We start from the raw sequence: 6049 nt of genomic DNA, 5'->3' as shown, positions 1-6049 counted from the left end.
TCCATTTTTAAACCCAAATGATGTGGATATCTCGTCTCTACGAGAACTCGTAGCACTATTTCGTAGCAATTTCTCCTGTCGTCTATCGTTTAACTGTGTTACGTACTTTGACCTTTTGCACCAATTGATGTTTCAATTTATGAATTAACTTAATACGTGTGGAAAAGAATTTTCTACATTTTCAATATGATCGATGGCGATTGTCAGCACACAGACTGCCTATTTATCTATTAAATAATTTTGAAAGTATCTGACCAGTTTTTTTATTATTATCTAATTAAACAAATATGTGTAACGTTATCGTCTTTATGCAATTTTTATTCTATGTTTGAGATAACTTTCTCCATTGAATCCTAATTAAATGAAATGAAAATACGGGTCTGTCTTTCATGTCACAAAAAATACAAACGAAACGAAATAAACAAATGATGGGGTTTTGTGACTTTTGTAAGGAAACCCATGCATCATATGTATGTATGACTCCGTATTTCACATGTTATTAAGATCCAGTAGTGTAAATAGTACACTGATGTAAGTCATGATGATACGAACGAATGATTTGTACGAACAAACAATATACATGTTTACAAATTTTGTACCAAGTTCACGTTTGTCACTTCATAAGCTAACAACAGTCGCGTCTCACCAAATTTCAGTGATATTAAAAATTTAACTTAAAAAAGGGTCAGGTTATGATTTAATTACGGTTGAGATACTTCATCTCCCTCGTAAAGCCGTAGTAAACCGCAAACTTAATGAATGCCTCATTTCGTCTTTTACATGTTCCCAATATCTGGAAAGTTTCGGAAGTTATAATCATTCTCGAAGTACCGTCTTTTAGGACAATCTCGCTGTTAGCTATTATGGCAAAACTATTTCAAAGTAAACAAATAACTCTTTCTCAAACGGGTACTTACGTATATACGCCACCGCGGCAAAAATGTAATGTTTAGCGTGGAGAACCTAATCCTATTGTTGATGAATAAATACAAAATGAGTTACTTTCTATAAAATCAAAACACTTTTGAAGCCAAAAAGGTTTAGGTTAGGTTAGGTGTAGGTTGTCCACAATTGCTAAGCGTTACACACACTTCAAACGTTACACTTTTATCGAAAAAAAGCAGCTGAGACTTCAATGATATAGAAAAATTAAATTTATATAAAAATGGTTGTCGGTTGTCGCTACGGAAGCACCCAGATCATATTTCCAAGAACAACTAAGGAAGGAAGCTCAACTGAATTCAATCAATGTGCTAAAGAGTAGATCGAAAAGGCTGGATTACTATTTTGGATGCAATCTGCCTTATCTAGTAGCCTTATAACGCTTTTCAAGAAGATGCAAGTACTACTTCTTAGTGTAGTAGTATATTCTTCTTCAATATAGTGCTAGATGGTGTAGGTACGACTATGTTATGTTATCAAAAATCTATCAATGACAATTTGGTGTTAATGAATCCGTTTATGCATCTTTAGACGATCTGCTTGTGTGACTAATAATCTAAAGATAAATTAACATATAAGTGTAATATTTTCCATCGTTATTAAATAAAATGATTATGAATGGAAAATTTACAAACCTTTATGGAACAGATATTTTAATTTCATCCTAGCTTAGAATATGTCTAAAGAAAGATACAGTTTAGATTTTTCATGTTATTTTTTGAGTGATATATTAAAATTAGTTATTTTTATTAATACTGTGTTTTTTGTGTATTTGTGCGACGTATACAAGCTTTGAGACAAACAGAATAGACAACAGAGTATTTCTAAGACTTTTAATTATAATATTAAATATAAATTCTATGATATAAATGTTTAGGTTTAAATAATTTATTATAAGAGACAATACAAACTATACGAGGGCACAAAAAATATTAACATTAAAACTCTATTTTAAAAATCATCGAAGCAAAAATAACTACAAATTATCTAGTTACGCCTAGATACAAACGTCTATTGACCGAGTCGCAAATCTATTTTTTATTTCAGTTAACGTCATTCACCGTGAGAAGCGCTTGAAAAAAGGATTGATTTAAACCGTACTTTAATAATTAATAACATACTAACACTTTTGACATGGGTTCAAATGACGAGCAAAAAATTGTGACGTACGCAGGCGACTTGTTGACCTGCGCACGCGTCACAACATCAATATATAACGAGCGGCAACTGTCGCAACCATTCAGATTGAACTCAACCTTCAAGTGAAACAGGCGTATGTTATAGTCGTAACAATGTACACGAATCCCTTTGAAAGAAAACACTCTGCGTTGAGGCAGACCCTTGACCGATTGTTCAGGGGCGAGGCTAGGCTGAGCTTCAAGAAGAAATCTTCCCTTTCCAAAAGCACCAGCAATGCTTCATCAGTGTCATCATCTTCCAATGTGATCCCAAAGTACAACGAGAAACGCTGAAGGAATGTTTAGTGTTGTGACAGTGCAAACATGTGAAATGCTTCCTGATACCGCAGGTTGGTATTTTTATTTTCATAAACACACACACACAAAGTATTTTTGGATAATAACTGGTTTAAAACTGTTAGGTTATAATATAGAGAGTTTGTGAAATATGTGCGCTTTCAAACCTTAAAATTCATTTTTGTATATGATTTAAAATAAAAAGTTAATAATGGATTAATAATCACACTAAATAGATTTATAATCACAAATATCTTATTTACGTAAACGGTCCTCCAAGCAACTAGTTTTAAGATTGTTTAAAAATGCAGTATTAGTATTCAAATCATATAATGAAAACGAAAAAGGAGATTTCCCTAATAATATTAACCAAAAGCAATATATCACAATAATATAGAGAGCCGACTGACGTCAATTGAAATAATAACCTGAATCAAATCATGTAGAAAGTTTCCATCAAATTTTGCAACTTGACAGCCAAACAGATTTGACACTAATAAGCAACTGAAAAATTCTGTTATTAAGTCTAGATGCGTAAAAAGTTTTGTCTATTTCTTTTAAAACATGTAGTAACCAAGATAACTTTATCCGAACTCTTGTCCTAATACATTGACTTCCATACCTTACTTTTTTATTACTTATAATAGCCCAGAAGATCTATTACAATTGTAATATTCTATGACCCGGCCGGCTTTAATCAAAACTTATAGTAAACACATATTTAGGGGGCATTTGCTGAGTTTAACTAATACATTATTAATTTCATTGTAACATCTTAATACAAGTAAATGAAGCACCTGTTTTAACACACGCGTATTCCTGACAATATTAATAATAATAATTGCGTAGGTTATGTCAGCAGAAGATTCAGACTCCCGTATGTTAAAATCCGACAGACCAGTTCGAGATTTTTAATCTCATTTTGAAGAGTTTTAACAGTATAGTCTTATCTTAATAGATCTTAATTCAAAGTAGATCATTTAATATAAAACAATACATGTTAACACAATCATAGGGTCAAGCAACTGATATACGCATCCTTCCTATGATAATTTTATCGGAATATATCCGGCTCTTTAGGAGTTCAATGCTATCATCGTTGTCCTTCTAATTATCAATTTACGATATTATTAAATTAATTTATATCTATCTAACTTATCTAAACAGAACATAGATATTTTTTCTTAAATGTCAATTTATTTCAAAACACAGAGTATTAAAAAGCATAAAAAGGATGACATTATTGCGTGAAGAATCTGCACAGATTTTTTTAGATGGCATAAAAAAACGAGTTGAGCATGACGTACAGAATAAAGACCCGAGCGTCTGAACATAGAGAGCTAACAACGTATATGGCTAGAGAACGTAGTGGTATTTGCTACCGCGAATAAATGGTCTACCCAGTTTGTTATTAGATAGCCTAACGTTAACCAACATAAAAAACAAATTGAAAAACTAAATTTACATGCAAATACGCGTTCTTAAACATAACTTATATTGTTCTGTGAAATAAATAAATTAAAAAAAAGATGTTTAGTTATTAATTAATCGAAATAAGAAACATAAGTGTTGTATAAATGATACGATTTATTATTTAGAAAACATTAAAATAAATTCACCATATATCCAATGAGAAGCAGGGATAACTCATTTATTTCTCTTACGTCGGTTTATCTATATAATTACTAATTACCGTCAAAGATACCAGTCTTATTACATCTAACAGCCTTCTACACATATTTTACTATTATTTACGTTTATTTCTTATCTTTATTTATATATAATTGTGACGTTCACAAAGATTGTTTGAATTAATTTATGTTATATATTGCTAACCATTAATGTTTATACTATTACGGAATTATTTATGTCCTTTGTTTGGCTGAAAGAGTTTGCGATATAAGTTCTGTTCTATTTAAGTGTTGTATTGTGTGATCAAAATAAATAAATAGTTGGACAGATAAACCTTCACAACATCCGCATTCCTACAGTAATTATAACACACCTGTTTTACTGTAATAGCAACGTAATCTATGGTTTTACGTCAAGTATAGAGGTTGTATGGAAACTTTTTTAATTATTACACAAAATTTAGGTTAGATGTGGTTTAGATTTGCTGCACTGCCCTAATTAGATTCACGGATTGTTTTTGATAATTTTCAAGGCCCAATTAGTTTTAAAATAATCTTAATAATATTAAAAATGACATTTTCGAATTTCTAATTGTAAAATCAATATAAATGTAAAATCAAAGAGAACATGTTTTATTAAATGAAAAATCCTGTTAATTGCAAATAAGGTTTCATATGATTAAGTCTATTAGATAACCATAAATAAATCAACGCGAACATAACCTGCATTATTTAGAAAATCCCAAGCAATTAAATGTCAATGAAAACGTCCTTGCTACCTTGAAATAGCTCAGTGAATCGAATGCAATGTAAATACAGTAATGAAAAACCCACTTCCACGAAGTAATGTGTTATGAATGACGTCAATTGTCAAATGTGACAATTAAAAGCTGTATTCAAATTGTGAATACACAGATTTTGTGTAAACAATAATTAAATTTGATCGATAAAAACGTGCTGGTTTAGACGGTAAATAATAAAGCATGTTTTGCTTGTCTGTGATTCGTCTGAATTCGTTGACGACTAACAATATACCTAAAAAGCGACCCATTTCTATTTTCAAAACATGTGGTTAGACTTTAATAGTTATCAGCTTCAATTAAATTGACACAGTTAAACTGCTACTAAATTAATGTTTGTAAACACATTAAGCGATGTTATAACGACGAAAATGATTATAAACTATAGACAATATTATACACTCTAGAACGCCAATCAAAGTACTTATTACTAGTTTTACCAGTTGTCAAATGATGTTTTCTATTTGAAGTTTGACATTTTTCACAGCGCTCAAGATTGTGATTTGGACCTTTAGGTCCATACTCTATTGATTTATGGATTGTTTTTTTATTAATGAAAATTAGGTAATTTCGTGGTGATTTCTTCAAAATTTTGTTTGCGACATGGTCGTTATAATTCTAATTAAATAATGGAACATAAAGTAATGTTAAAAACACATAATGCCTGAAGCTTTTAAAAAGTATAATAAATTGTATTTGAATAATGTTTTCATGTATTTATTCTTTGTTCACAGAACTTCAAACGGTAAACGTCGGACGTCATAACATGAAACCGGGCCATCGTTAGCTGCGGATAGCATTCGTTGTGATTTATGAAGCAATTATAATATATATTTGAGATTTAATATTGTGTTTTAATTTCCCACCACGTCACGTGTTTTAGCACGTTTCTGTATTAATGACTTGTGTATAAAAAACAAGTTTCAAATTCTTTCGATAACGATCATACATATGGAATTTATTTCTTTATAGATTATAAGTCCTTAGTAATAGCAGAATTGTCTATACAAATATAAAAACGCTTACAATTGTTATTGTTTCTTGTTTAGTTTTAACATTTTCATGATTCCAGTTAAATTTGAGTATATTTGAGATCATACTTTTTATGTCAAAGCAGCAGTCGTAGTCGTTGATTCAAATTCTAGAACGTCAAACTCAAATCTAATTTCAAGAGCTGTCAGACGATTTTTTCTGTATGAAG

At 30.5% G+C, this 6049-nt stretch overlaps 1 long non-coding RNA gene across 1 annotated transcript; it reads left to right on the top strand.

Moving 5' to 3' along the window:
* Positions 1-1999: 1999 nt before the first annotated feature.
* Positions 2000-5693, top strand: LOC123689338. Its single transcript, XR_006750334.1, has 2 exons — positions 2000-2470; positions 5583-5693. It is a non-coding gene; the product is annotated as an uncharacterized LOC123689338 (long non-coding RNA).
* The last annotated feature ends 356 nt before the right edge of the window (positions 5694-6049 follow it).

This window comes from Pieris rapae, chromosome 7 (assembly GCF_905147795.1).
Source record: "Pieris rapae chromosome 7, ilPieRapa1.1, whole genome shotgun sequence".
In the NCBI taxonomy this organism is placed as follows: domain Eukaryota; kingdom Metazoa; phylum Arthropoda; class Insecta; order Lepidoptera; family Pieridae; genus Pieris; species Pieris rapae.
Note: the sequence above shows the minus strand (reverse complement) of the source record. Positions and strands in the feature narration are given on the sequence as shown.